The following is a 14,701-nucleotide window of genomic DNA, read 5'->3' as shown; positions in this document are numbered from 1 at the left end:
GACCTGCTAGGCACAACCACCTCACCCTGCCCCGTGGAGTTCTCGCCTCCTCCCTTGCCCAGCGGACGATGCTCAACGCCGGCCCACTCGGGGGCGGCATCCTGGCTCGCTCCTCCGTTGTGCTCTCGAAGTATACCCTTCGAGCTAAATTGCGGAGCGTCCAGTCGGCGTAGTTCTTAGCAACTTGAATCTCTCTGCCTCATTTCTAGGTTTGAAGATTTTCACTCTGTTTTTTACTGTGTATGCAGTGACTGCTTGAAGAAAATATGCCCTAGAGGCAATAATAAAGTTGTTATTTATATTTTCTTATATCATGATAAATGTTTATTATTCATGCTAGAATTGTATTAACCGGAAACTTAGTACATGTGTGAATACATAGACAAAACAGAGTATCCCTAGTATGCCTCTACTTGACTGGCTCGTTAATCAAAGATGGTTATGTTTCCTAACCATAGACATGTGTTGTCATTTGATGAACGGGATCACATCATTAGAGAATGATGTGATGGACAAGACCCATTCATTAGCTTAGCATTATGATCGTTGAGTTTTATTGATATTGCTTTCTTCATGACTTATACATGTTCCTTTGACTATGAGATTATGCAACTCCCGAATACCGGAGGAACACCTTGTGTGCTATCAAACGTCACAACGTAACTGGGTGATTATAAAGATGCTCTATAGGTGTCTCCGAAGGTGTTTGTTGGGTTGGCATAGATCAAGATTAGGATTTGTCACTCCGTGTATCGGAGAGGTATCTCTGGGCCCTCTCGGTAATGCACATCACTATAAGCCTTGCAAGCAATGTGACTAATGAGTTAGTTACGGGATGATGCATTACAGAATGAGTAAAGAGACTTGCCGGTAAGGAGATTGAACTAGGTATTGAGATACCGACGATCGAATCTCGGGCAAGTAACATACCGATGACAAAGGGAACAACGTATGTTGTTACGCGGTTTGACCGATAAAGATCTTCGTAGAATATGTGGGAGACAATATGAGCATCCAGGTTCCGCTATTGGTTATTGACTGAAGATGAGTCTCGGTCATGTCTACATAGTTCTCGAACCCGTAGGGTCCGCACGCTTAACGTTCGATGACAATCGGTATTATGAGTTTATGTGTTTTGATGTACCGAAGGTAGTTCGGAGTCCCGGATGTGATCACGGACATGACGAGGAGTCTCGAAATGGTCGAGACATAAAGAATGATACATTGGACGATGTTATTCGGACACCAGATGAGTTCCGGGGGTCATCGGATAAATATCGGAGTGCCGGAAGGGTTACCGGAACCACCGGAGAAGTAATGGGCCTTATTGGGCCTAGGGGAGAGAGAGGGGCTGCCAAGGGCTGGCCGCGCCCCCCCCCCCATGGGCCTAGTCCGAATTGGACTAGGGGGAGGGGCGGCGCCCCCTCCTTCCTTCTCTTTCCCCCTCCTTCTTTCTTCTCCTAGTAGGACTAGGAAAGGGGGGAGTCCTACTCCTACTAGGAGGAGGATTCCTCCACCCTTGGCGTGCCTATGAGGGAAGGCCGGCCTCCCCCTCCCTTCTTTATATACGTGGGGAGGGGGCACCCTAGAACACATCAAAGTTGATCTTAGCCGTGTGCGGTGCCCCCTCCACAGATTTCTACCTCGGTCATATCGTTGTAGTGCTTAGGCGAAGCCCTACGTCGGTAACTTCATCAACACCGTCACCACGCCGTCGTGCTGACGGAACTCTCCCACGGCCTCAGCTGGATCAAGAGTTCGAGGGACGTCACCGAGCTGAACGTGTGCAGATCGCGGAGGTGTCGTGCGTTCGGTACTTGATCGGTTGGATCGCGAAGATGTTCGACTACATCAACCGCGTTACTAAACGCTTCTGCTTTCGGTCTACGAGGGTACGTGGACACACTCTCCCGCTCGTTGCTATGCATCACATAGATATATCTTGCGTGATCGTAGGTAATTTTTTTTGAAATACTGCGTTCCCCAACACTTCCCACAATACCATCGTGCCATTGTTATCCAGATATGGTGCGTCCGTCATTGACAATCTTAGGTGATATACTACGTTATCAACATCAAACAATTGGTGCAACAAGCTAGAGGGAAATCACCAAGATGAATTTAAGAACATTGTACAAGTAAATGGGTGAGAAGAAAGGGCAAACCAACATCTACATCCATCATGGAGTCATAAACTCTCAAATCGAGGCTCAGTATATATTATGGGAGATAAAATGTATATGGAGTATTATCTCCTTACTGCCTCAGAAATAGTTATGTCTCATTTGTCATTCATTATCCGGTCAAGGTCTCATCCTTCATATGCACTTGCACCAGCCTCACTCTTCGAACTAAATAATTATTGACGTTAGTTATTTTTCAGTCATTTGAAGAACAACAAAAGTGTGATAGTCATTCCCTTTGCATGAGACACCATAACAAAAGCATAAGAAGAAACACATATTTAAAAACCCACTAAAAAGAATATGAGATCATGAGAATGCTTAAAAAGAGCCAAAATAGGATGGTTTACCGTAACAAATTTGATAGAGAACACATAGCACGATATAGAGGCACACACGCATACCACCATCACATGGGCACATTCACACATGGCCTAGAAGACCGAAGCGTGATCTCTTGTGAGTTGGGGTACAACTACCCTCCTAACTATCACCACCACATATTAGTTCTCATGCTATAACATTGTTTGTGTCTCCGTTAGATTGCCATGTAGGCTATTTATTTAGGGTTTGCTATTGCCCCATCTAGTGAGAAATAGATAGTCATCGGATTATGCGTGGAGATTTGTACTACCTTTCTCTCTCTATAATTTTTCACTGTAGATCCTTATTTATTTTTGTCCGGACAATTTGCATTCGATAGCTTGCTGCTATTACTCGCTCTTCGAACAAGGGGAGATGCATCCTGGTGTCCCACAAGAATAAAATCGTGCAAGGCCATTTCATAATTTAGGCCTAGTTTTCATCGTTGATTTGACCAACAAAACATATGTATGCAAAAAGAAAATAATATACTACTCCCTCCCATCCAAACCAAGTGTCGTGGTTTGTTGAAATTATTGTTCAAATTTCAACTAAAACCACGACACTTATTTTGGAACAGAGGGAGTACAATATTAGAAACCTCTTCAAATACGAGCACAAGGATACTTTTGTGGCATATCATAGGCGTGCGCACTACAATTTCGAGCTACATGGTTAAAGTTAAACCCAAATAACAGAGTGATTTGTATTGTTATATGTAAAGCGTGAGTATACAACACGGGTGAATTTGAGAAACGCCCCATGCCTAGACAAAGGCCGAGCCAGTTCGATGCGGTAAGCCCACCGGGCGGTGTGGGCAAGGGCGCCGGAACCCAGGGACGTAACGAATGGTGCACCTGGTCCGTGGAAAACAGCGGCGATGCCTCGGATCGGACGGCCGTGACGGGTCCGGCGCATACCCTGGTTCTTCACGGGAGGCTCGCGATTCGTGGGCCCCGGCAGATTCGTCCTGTGGCGGAGGATGCGCCGTCGCTCCTTGCGTGCTCCGCCAGCCCGAGGACGAGGAGGGCGATGCACTCCGTTGCTGCACGGCGGGGGCCTCGCAGTGACGGGCCCACCTGATGGCCGCTCTGGAGACTGGAGCTATCGCCGCCGTTTGCCAAGATGCGGGGCGCTGCCGTCTGTCGCTTATAGCGAGCACCAAAGCAGACGTCGCTCGCGCTCCCCCCCTTACATGGGCCTCGCCCATCGAGCGGAGCAGCCTTGTTCACGAATAGGCCTTCTCAACTTTATTTTTTTTGCCAATTACAAAAAACGATGAATTTGAAAAGTGTTCATGACCTAAGAATGTTCAGCAGCTTTTAAAAATATGTGACATTGAAAAATTTATGCATAAATTTTAAAAATGTTTGCAAATTCAGAAATGTTCATGAATTTTAATATAAACCAAGAATTTGAAAATTGTTCACAATTTTATATAGATGGATGTCAATTTTAAAAAAACCATTCATGATTTCAAAAAAATGTTCATGAATTTTAGAAAATTCACATTTCTTAATAACACTAATTTGAAAAATGGTTATGACTTAAAAAAGAAACAAAAAACCGGGAATACCTAATTAAAAACAAAGAAACAACACAAAAGAAATCTGGAAAACCTATCTCTATACTACTACTTAAAAAATAAGTAGCGTTCCTTTTCCTACCAACGCTTCGTCAACTGATTCTCCCCTTTCCCACCACGCCCCTCCAACGATTTTTTTCCAGCCGGTTTATTAGTCCCTCCACACTCTTTTTTTGCACCTTCCCATTACGCTATTCAATTACCTTAATTTACTTACCTTGTACATCAATTTCACCTTAATTCACTTATCAAACTTCTCATCAAACTATACGGTAAATCACACGCAGGATTTGCCAAATATGTATTTACACAATCACATTAATATATGCAGGTAAATCATGAGCTAACATACTAAAATACTTATATCTTGTTGTAATGCACGGGCACTGTCCTAGTGAAAAGAAAAGAAAAGAGACAAAGAAAGGTTCCAAAACCAGCCTGGAACCTTCTCAAAACTGTCCCCCAGTTGATGGTCCTGAGCGCTTCGGTTCCTAATGGGTTGGCCCATGTTTCATCACTATTGGGCGATCACAATGATATGTATCGCTATAAGGGATGAGTGCTTCGTTTTCTCTAGTAGCACAACATATATCACGTAATTGCACAAAGAGCGCTATTTAGTTGGCCGGCAACTAAGTCGCTTTGTGTTAATTGGTACAAGAGGATGGTTGATCTGTTGCGGGTCTGGGCTTTTTCATAAACCGGGTGAAACCATGGACCTTCTAAAAAATGTCCAAGAATTTTTAAAATGCTCACAATTTTTAAAAATTATTCAAATTTCATAAAACGTTTGCAAAATTTATTTCTTTTACTAGCAAATTAAAAAATCGCTCCCCTATGTTTAAGATGTTTGCAGATTTTCAAATGTAAAAACATTTTTTTAAAGGCTCACGGATAGAATCTCAAATTTAAATAAGTACTAGCAACGTGCCCGTGCGCTGCAACGGACGATTCAAAGTAGAATAATACATGTTCATAAACTTGAAAAGAAAACACCCCAGTTTTGGTATATATATCACTAAAAAATTATTACGTTTCACTCAAATATATTCCTCTGACTGTTTTGATGGGGTGAGGGAGGGATGTGGTTGGTTTCAAAATACTAAGGAGTTTTCTGCAAATTGGAGCAGAAAAGTGGGGTATTATTGTAAAAATGCCAGAACTTACCTCACAGTCGTTATATGCAGATCTGATGGCCAGAAATGTTGGATAACAGACACACCATCATCACCAACTGAGTCTTTTATAAAAGTAGAGATTAGTGAGCGTTAAAATATGTTCATGACTTCAAATATATTTTTGGATTTCACAAAATGTCATCAACTTAAATGATGTTCAAAGATTTTTAAAATATACTCGGCTTCAAAATTTTGTTCCTTTAGTTTTAAAAAAATAGAAACCAAAATAAAAAAACCCTGAAGTTAACCGAAAGAAAAACATAAGAAAAAGAGAACAAAAACCGGTCTAAGGTTCTGGAACTTTTCCAAAACCGGTCGAAGGTTCTGGAACCTTCCCAAAACCGATGGATGAGGGAAGCATGGGCCGGGCCAAATAGCGTGCGGGATTTACCGAAGGGTGTGCGTCGGGTGTGTATCTGCCGCGTCATGTAGTAAATAGGAATTGCTTTGTACGTGCTGGTCGTCGGCTTGCAGCAGCAGATAGCGGTGGTCTGGGCATGTGAGAGAAGGTGAGGTGCACATGGAGAAGATAAGTGGAGGGGAAGAATGCGTTCGAGGGGATAAGGCTGGGTGGAGGAAGGTGAGCGGTGCGTGGGTCCAATGGACGTGTGGTGCGCGACAAGAGCAACCGATCGAGGCTGCAATCGGTCACTCTATCAATATATCATTTGGAACAACAAAATCCCCTAAAAAATGGGAACAACAAAAAATGGTTCCTGTCTTTCGGCAAGAAATAGGTTGCCATTTGGTCATCCAACAAAACCGTCCGTCCACAATTAAGCAACATGACAACCTGTCCTAAAGAAAAGTGACAGCTCATCTAGAATGGGCGAGGATGGTAGATTCATAACCCGCCAACAAATACTGATCATTTTCCTCCAGGAAGAGAGTCAGACGGATTGTATTGTCGTGATAATGCATACTGGCTTTGATCTCTTTATATACACAATGTAAGGTTCAGTTACATCTCAAAGTATGATGGATAATTAAGAGCAAGGTCCCTAGACCTTCTACATTGCATCACTAAGCTATAATGGTAGACAACACTAATCAATGTTTAGCATTCCCCCGCAATCTTAACTTGTGTAAAGGTTCAGATTGGAACGTAATTGAGTAACCATATCCTTAGTACGAGGCTTGGTGAATGCATCAGCGACTTGATCTGCTAAAGAAATAAATTTGACTTCCAAAGCACCCATGGCTACCTTCTCTTTCACAAAATGAAAATCAACCTCGATGTGTTTCGTGCGGGCATGGAACAACGGATTTGCCGTGAGATATGTTGTGCCGAGGTTGTCACACCACAAGACAGGCGCACGTGACTTCACACAGCAGTACGGAATTGACTACTCGGACACCTTCTCACCCGTGGTTAAGCCTACAACTGTGCGACTTGTGCTCTCTCTTGCAATTTCCCGTGGATGGAAGCTTCGTCAGGTTGACATTAGCAATGCATTCCTTCATGGTATTCTCACTGAAGAAGCTTATATGCAACAACTATTGGGGAACGTAGCATGCGATTTCAAAAAAATTCCTACACTGACGCAAGATCTATCTAGGAGATTCATAGCAACGAGAGGGGAAGAGTGTGTCTACATACCCTCGTAGATCGAAAGCGGAAGCGTTTGAAACGCGGTTGATGTAGTCAAACTTCTTCTCGTTCCGACCGATCAAGCACTGATCATACGGCACCTCCGAGTTCTGCACACGTTCAGCTTGATGACGTCCCTCAAACTCTTGATCCAACAAAGTGTCGAGGGAGAGTTCCGTCAGCACGACGGCATGGTGACGGTGATGGTGAAGTGATCCACGCAGGGCTTCGCCTAAGCACTACGGAGATATGGCCGAGGGTGTAATTTGTGGAGGGAGGCGCCGCACACGGCTAACAGATGTTGTTGTGTGTTCTAGGTGCCTCCCCCCTCATATATATAGGTGGGAGGGAGAGGGGGCAGCCAAGGGGGCGCCCAAGTAGGAGGAATCCTACTTGGGGCCCTAATCCTATTCGCCCCCCTTACCATATTTTCCGGAGGGGGAAGTAAGGAGGAGGGAGGAGAGAAGGAAGGGGGAGGCCGACTCCCTCCCCTTCCTTTCTCTCTTCTCCTCTTTCCTTCCTCCCCTATTTTGGCCTACATGGGGCGCACCATGAAGAAAATATGCCCTAGAGGCAATAATATAGTTGTTATTTATATTTCCTTACATCGTGATAAATGTTTATTATTCATGCTAGAATTGTATTAACCAGAAACTTAGTACATGTGTGAATACATAGACAAACAGAGTGTCACTAGTATGCCTCTGCTTGACTAGCTCGTTGAATCAAAGATGGTTAAGTTTCCTAACCATAGACATGAGTTGTCATTTGATTAATGGGATCACATCATTAGAGAATGATGTGATTGACTTGACCCATTCCGTTAGCTTAGCACTTGATCGTTTAGTTTGTTGCTATTGCTTTCTTCATGACTTATACATGTTCCTATGACTATGAGATTATGCAACTCCCTGATAACCCACAAGTATAGGGGATCGCAACAGATTTCGAGGAAGAGTATTCAACCCAAATTTATTGATTCGACACAAGGGGAGCCAAAGAATATTCTCAAGTATTAGCAGTTGAGTTGTCAATTCAACCACACCTATATAACTTAATATCTGCAGCAAAGTATTTAGTAGCAAAGTAGTATGGAAGTAACGGTAACAGTGGCAAAAGTAACAATAGCGGTTTTGTAGTAATTGTAACAGTGGCAATGGAAAAGTAACTAAGCAAAGGGCAATATGTGAAAAGCTCGTAGGCATTGGATCAGTGATGGATAATTATGTCGGATGCGATTCCTCATGCAATAGTTATAACATAGGGTGACACAGAACTAGCTCCAGTTCATCAATGTAATGTAGGCATGTATTCCGAATATAGTCATACGTGCTTATGGAAAAGAACTTGCATGACATCTTTTGTCCTACCCTCCCGTGGCAGCGGGGTCCTATTGGAAACTAAGGGATATTAAGGCCTCCTTCTAATAGAGTACCGGACCAAAACATTAACACTTAGTGAATACACGGACTCCTCAAACTACGGTCATCATCGGGAGTGGTCCCGATTATTGTCACTTCGGGGTTACCGGATCATAACACATAGTAGGTGTCTATTGACTTGCAAGATAGGATCAAGAACTCACATATATTCATGAAAACATAATAGGTTCAGATCTGAAATCATGGCACTCGGGCCCTAGTGACAAGCATAGCAAAGTCATAGCAACATCAATCTCAGAACATAGTGGATACTAGGGATCAAACCCTAACAAAACTAACTCGATTACATGGTAAATCTCATCCAACCCAGCACCGTCCAGCAAGCCTACGATGGAATTACTCATGCATGGCGGTGAGCATCATGAAATTGGTGATGGAGGAAGGTTGATGATGACGATGGAGATGGATTCCCCTCTCCGGAGCCCCGAACGGACACCAGATCAGCCCTCCCGAGAGATATTAGGGCTTGGCGGCGGCTCCGTATCGTAAAACGCGATGAATCCTTCTCTCTGATTTTTTTCTCCCCGAACATGAATATATAGAGTTGGAGTTGAGGTCGGTGGAGCACCAGGGGGCCCACGGGGGCATGCCCCCACCCTCGTGGATAGGGTGTGGGCCCCCTGGTCTTGATTCTTTTGCCAGTATTTTTTATTTATGCCAAAAATATTCTCCGTGAAGTTTCAGGTCATTCCGAGAACTTTTATTTCTGCACAAAAATAACACCATGGCAATTCTGCTGAAAACAGCGTCAGTCCGGGTTAGTTCCATTCAAATCATGCAAGTTAGAGTCCAAAACAAGGGCAAAAGTGTTTGGAAAAGTAGATATGATGGAGACGTATCAACTCCCCCAAGCTTAAACCTTTGCTTGTCCTCAAGCAATTCAGTTGATAAACTGAAAGTGATAAAGAAAAACTTTTACAAACTCTGTTTGCTCTTGTTGTAAATATGTAAAGCCAGCATTGAAGTTTTCAGCAAAGATTATGAACTAACCAAATTCACAATAACATTATAACATTTAGGTCTCATGTTTACTCATATAAATGGCATAATCAACTAGCGAGAAATAATAATAAATGTCGGATGACAACACTTTCTCAAAACAACCATAATATGATATAACAAGATGGTATCTAGCTAGCCCTTTCTGAGACCGCAAAACATAAATGCAGAGCACCTCTGAAGATCAAGGACTGACTAAACATTGTAATACATGGTAAAAGAGATCCAGTCATAGTCATACTCAATATAAACTAATAGTAATGCATGCAAATGACAACGGTGCTCTCCAACTGGTGCTTTTTAATAAGAGGGTGATGATTCAACATAAGAGTAAATAGATAGGCCCTTCGCAGAGGGAAGCAGGGATTTGTAGAGGTGCGAGATAAATAATATTTTGAGCGGCATACTTTCATTGTCAACATAACAACCGAGTGATCTCGATATCTTCCATGCTACACACATTATAGGCGGTTCCAAAGCAGAATGGTAAAGTTTATACTCCCCCACCACCAACAAGCATCAATCCATGGCTTGCCCGAAACAACGGGTGCCTCCTGTTGGGGAACATAGTAATTTCAAAAAAATTCCTACACACACGCAAGATCATGATGATGCATAGCAACGAGAGGGGAGAGTGTCGTCTACGTACCCTCGTAGACCATAAGCGGAAGCGTTATGACAACGCGGTTGATGTAGTCGTACGTCTTCACGATCCGACCGGTCCAAGTACCGAACGCACGGCACCTCCGAGTTCAGCACACGTTCAGCTCGATGACGTCCCACGAACTCTGATCCAGCAGAGCTTCGCGAGAGAGTTCCGTCAGCACGACGGTGTGATGATGGTGATGATGTTGCTACCGACGCAGGGCTTCGCCTAAGCACCGCTACGATATGATCGAGGTGGATTATGGTGAGGGGGGGCACCGCACACGGCTTGGAACAATCAACTTGTGTGTCTTGGGGTGCCCCCTGCCCCTGTATATAAAGGAGGGAGGGGAGGCCGACCGGCCTCTCTAGGCGCGCCAAAGGGAGGAGGAATCCTCCTCCTAGTAGGAGTAGGATTCCTCCTTCCTAGTCCTACTAGGAGGGGAAAGGAAGGAGAGGGGGAGGAGAAGGAAAGAGGGGGCGCAGCCCCTCCCCTAGTCCAATTCGGACTAGGCCCATGGGGGGCGCGCGGCTAGCCCTCGTGGCTTCTCCTCTTTTTCCCTTAAGGCCCACTAAGGCCCATATGTACTCCCGTATTCCCGTAACTCCCCCAGCACTCCAAAAAATACCCGGATCACTCGGAACCTTTCCGATGTCCGAATATAGTCGTTCAATATATCGATCTTTACGTCTCGACCATTTCGAGACTCCTCGTCATGTCCCCGATCTCATTCGGGACTCCGAACTACCTTCGGTATATCAAAACACATAAACTCATAATAGCGATCGTCACCGAACGTTAAGCGTGCGGACTCTACGGGTTCGAGAACTATGTAGACATGACCGAGACACGTTTCCGGTAAATAATCAATAGCGGAACCTGGATGCTCATATTGGCTCCCACATATTCTACGAAGATCTTTATCGGTCAAACCGCATAACAACATACGTTGTTCCCTTTGTCATCGGTATGTTACTTGCCCGAGATTCGATCATCGGTATCTCAATACCTAGTTCAATCTCGTTACCAGCAAGTCTCTTTACTCATTCCGTAATACATCATCCCGCAACTAACTCATTAGTTGCATTGCTTGCAAGGCTCATAGTGATGTGTATTACCGAGAGGGCCCAGAGATACCTCTCCGACAATCGGAGTGACAAATCCTAATCTCGATCTATGACAACTCAACAAGTACCATCGGAGACACATGTAGAGCACCTTTATAATCACCCAGTTACGTTATGACGTTTGGTAGCACACAAAGTGTTCCTCCGGTATTCGGGAGTTGCATAATCTGATAGTCATAGGAACATGTATAAGTCATGAAGAAAGCAATAGCAATATACTAAACGATCGAATGCTAACTAACAGAATGGGTCAAGTCAATCACATCATTCTCTAATGATGTGATCCCGTTCATCAAATGACAACTCATGTCAATGGCTAGGAAACTTAACCATCTTTGATCAACGAGCTAGTCAAGTAGAGGCATACTAGTGACACTCTGTTTGTCTATGTATTCACACATGTACTAAGTTTCCGGTTAATACAATTCTAGCATGAATAATAAACATTTATCATGAAATAAGGAAATAAATAATAACTTTATTATTGCCTCTAGGGCATATTTCCTTCAGCCTCCCACTTGCACTAGAGTCAATAATCTAGTTTACATCGCCATGTTATTTAACACCAATAGTTCACATCACCATGTGATTAACACCCATAGTTCACATCGTCATGTGACCAATACCCAAAGGGTTTACTAGAGTCGATAATCTAGTTCACATCGCTATGTGATTAACACCCATAGAGTACTAAGGTGTGATCATGTTTTGCTTGTGAGAGAAGTTTAGTCAACGAGTCTGCCACATTCAGAGCCGTATGTATTTTGCAAATATTCTATGTCTACAATGCTCTGTACGGAGCTACTCTAGCTAAATGCTCCCACTTTCAATATGTATCCGGATTGAGACTCAGAGTCATTCAGATTTGTGTCAAAGCTTGCATCGATGTAACTCTTCACGACGAACTCTTTATCACCTCCATAACCGAGAAATATTTCCTTAGTCCTCTAAGGATTTAGATGGTGCCCTATTTAACGTGAATGCAGCTGTCTCTAATGCATAACCACAAAATGATAGTGGTAAGAAACATCATAGATTGCACTATATCCAATAAAGTACGGTTATGACGTTCGGACACACCATTATGCGGTGGTCTTCCAGGTGGCGTGAGTTGCGAAAACTATTCCACATTGTTTCAAATGAAGACCAAACTCGTAACTCAAATATTCTCCTCCACGATCAGATCATAGAAACTTTATTTTCTTGTTACGATGATTTTCCACTTCACTCTGAAATTATATGAACTTTTCAAATGTTTCAGACTTATATTTCATCAAGTAGATATACCCATATCTGCTCAAATCATCTGTGAAGGTCAGAAAATAACGATACCCACCGCGAGCCTCAACGCTTATCGGATCGCATACATCAGTATGTATTATTTCCAATAAGTCAGTTGCTCGCTCCATTTTTCCGGAGAACGGAGTCTTAGTCATCTTGCCCATAAGGCATGGTTCGCAAGCATCAAGTGATTCCAAAAGCCCATCAGCATGGAGGTTCTGCATGCGCTTTACACCAATATGACCTAAACGGCAGTGCCACAAATAAGTTGCACTATCATTATTAACTTTGCATCTTTTGGCTTCAATATTATGAATATGTGTATCACTACGATCGAGATCCAACAAACCATTTTCATTGGGTGTACGACCATAGAAGGTTTTATTCATGTAAACAGAACAACAATTATTCTCTTAAATGAATAACCGTATTGCAATAAACATGATCAAATCATATTCATGCTCAACGCAAACACCAAATAACACTTATTTAGGTTCAACACTAATCCCGAAAGTATAGGGAGTGTGCGATGATGATCATATCAATCTTGGAACCACTTCAAACACACATCGTCACTACACCCTTAACTAGTCTCTGTTCATTCTGCAACTCCTGTTTCGAGTTACTAATCTTAGCAACTGAACTAGTATCAAATAGTAAGGGGTTGCTATAAACACTAGTAAAGTACACATCAATAACATGTATATCAAATATACCTTTGTTCACTATGCCATCCTTCTTATCCGCCAAGTATCTAGGGCAGTTCCACTTCTAGTGACCAGTCCCTTTGTAGTAGAAGCACTTAGTTTCAGGCTTAGGTCCAGACTTGGGCTTCTTCACTTGAGCAGCAACTCGCTTGCCGTTCTTCTTGAAGTTCCCCTTCTTCCCTTTGCCCTTTTCTTCAAACTAGTGGTCTTGTCAACCATCAACACTTGATGTTTTTCTTGATTTCTACCTTCGTCGATTTCAGCATCACGAAGAGCTTGGGAATCGTTTCCGTTATTCCTTGCATATTATAGTTCATCACGAAGTTCTAGTAACTTGGTGATAGTGACTAGAGAACTTTGTCAATCACTATCTTATCTGGAAGATTAACTCCCACTTGATTCAAGTGATTGTAGTAATCAGACATTCTGAGCACATGCTCACTAGCTGAGCAATTCTCCTCCATCTTGTAGGCAAAGTACTGTCAGAGGTCTCATACCTCTCGACACGGGCATGAGTATGAAATACCAATTTCAACTCTTGGAACATCTTATATGATCCGTGGCGTACAAAACATTTTTGAAGTCCCGATTCTAAGCCGTAAAGCATGGTGCACTAAACTATCAAATAGTTATCATACCGAGCTTTGTCAAACATTCATAACGTCTGCATCTGCTCCTACAATAGGTCTGTCACCTAGCGGTGCATCAAGGACATAATTCTTCCGTGCAGCAATGAGGATAATCCTCAGATCACGGATCCAATCCGCATCATTGCTACTAACATCTTTCAACTTAGTTTTCTCTAGGAACATATCAAAAATAAAACAGGGGAGCTACACGCGAGCTATTGATCAACAACATAGATATTCTAATACTACCAGGACTAAGTTCATGATAAATTAAAGTTCAATTAATCATGTTACTTAAGAACTCCCACTTAGATAGACATCTCTCTAATCATCTAAGTGATCACGTGATCCAAATCAACTAAACCATAACCGATCATCACGTGAAATGGAGTAGTTTTCAATGGTGAACATCACTATGTTGATCATATCTATTATATGATTCACGCTCGACCTTTTGGTCTCAGTGTTCCGAGGCCATATCTGCATATGCTAGGCTCGTCAAGTTTAACCCGAGTATTCTGCGTGTGCAAAACTGGCTTGCACCCGTTGTAGATGAACGTAGAGCTTATCACACCCGATCATCACGTGGTGTCTCGGCACGACGAACTTTGGCAATGGTGCATTCTCAGGGAGAACACTTTTTATCTTGAAATTTAGTGAGAGATCATCTTATAATGCTACCGTCAATCAAAGCAGAATCAGATGCATAAAGGATAAACATCACATGCAATCAATATAAGTGATATGATATGGCCATCATCATCTTGTGCTTGTGATCTCCATCTCCGAAGCACCGTCATGATCACCATCGTCACCGGCGCGACACCTTGATCTCCATCATAGCATCATTGTCGTCTCGCCAACTATTGCTTCTACGACTATCGCTACCGCTTAGTGATAAAGTAAAGCAATTACAGGGCGATTGCATTGCATACAATAAAGCGACAACCATATGGCTCCTGCCAGTTGC

This window comes from Aegilops tauschii, chromosome 1 (assembly GCF_002575655.3).
Source record: "Aegilops tauschii subsp. strangulata cultivar AL8/78 chromosome 1, Aet v6.0, whole genome shotgun sequence".
NCBI lineage: Eukaryota > Viridiplantae > Streptophyta > Magnoliopsida > Poales > Poaceae > Aegilops > Aegilops tauschii.
This window is presented reverse-complemented; position numbering follows the sequence as displayed.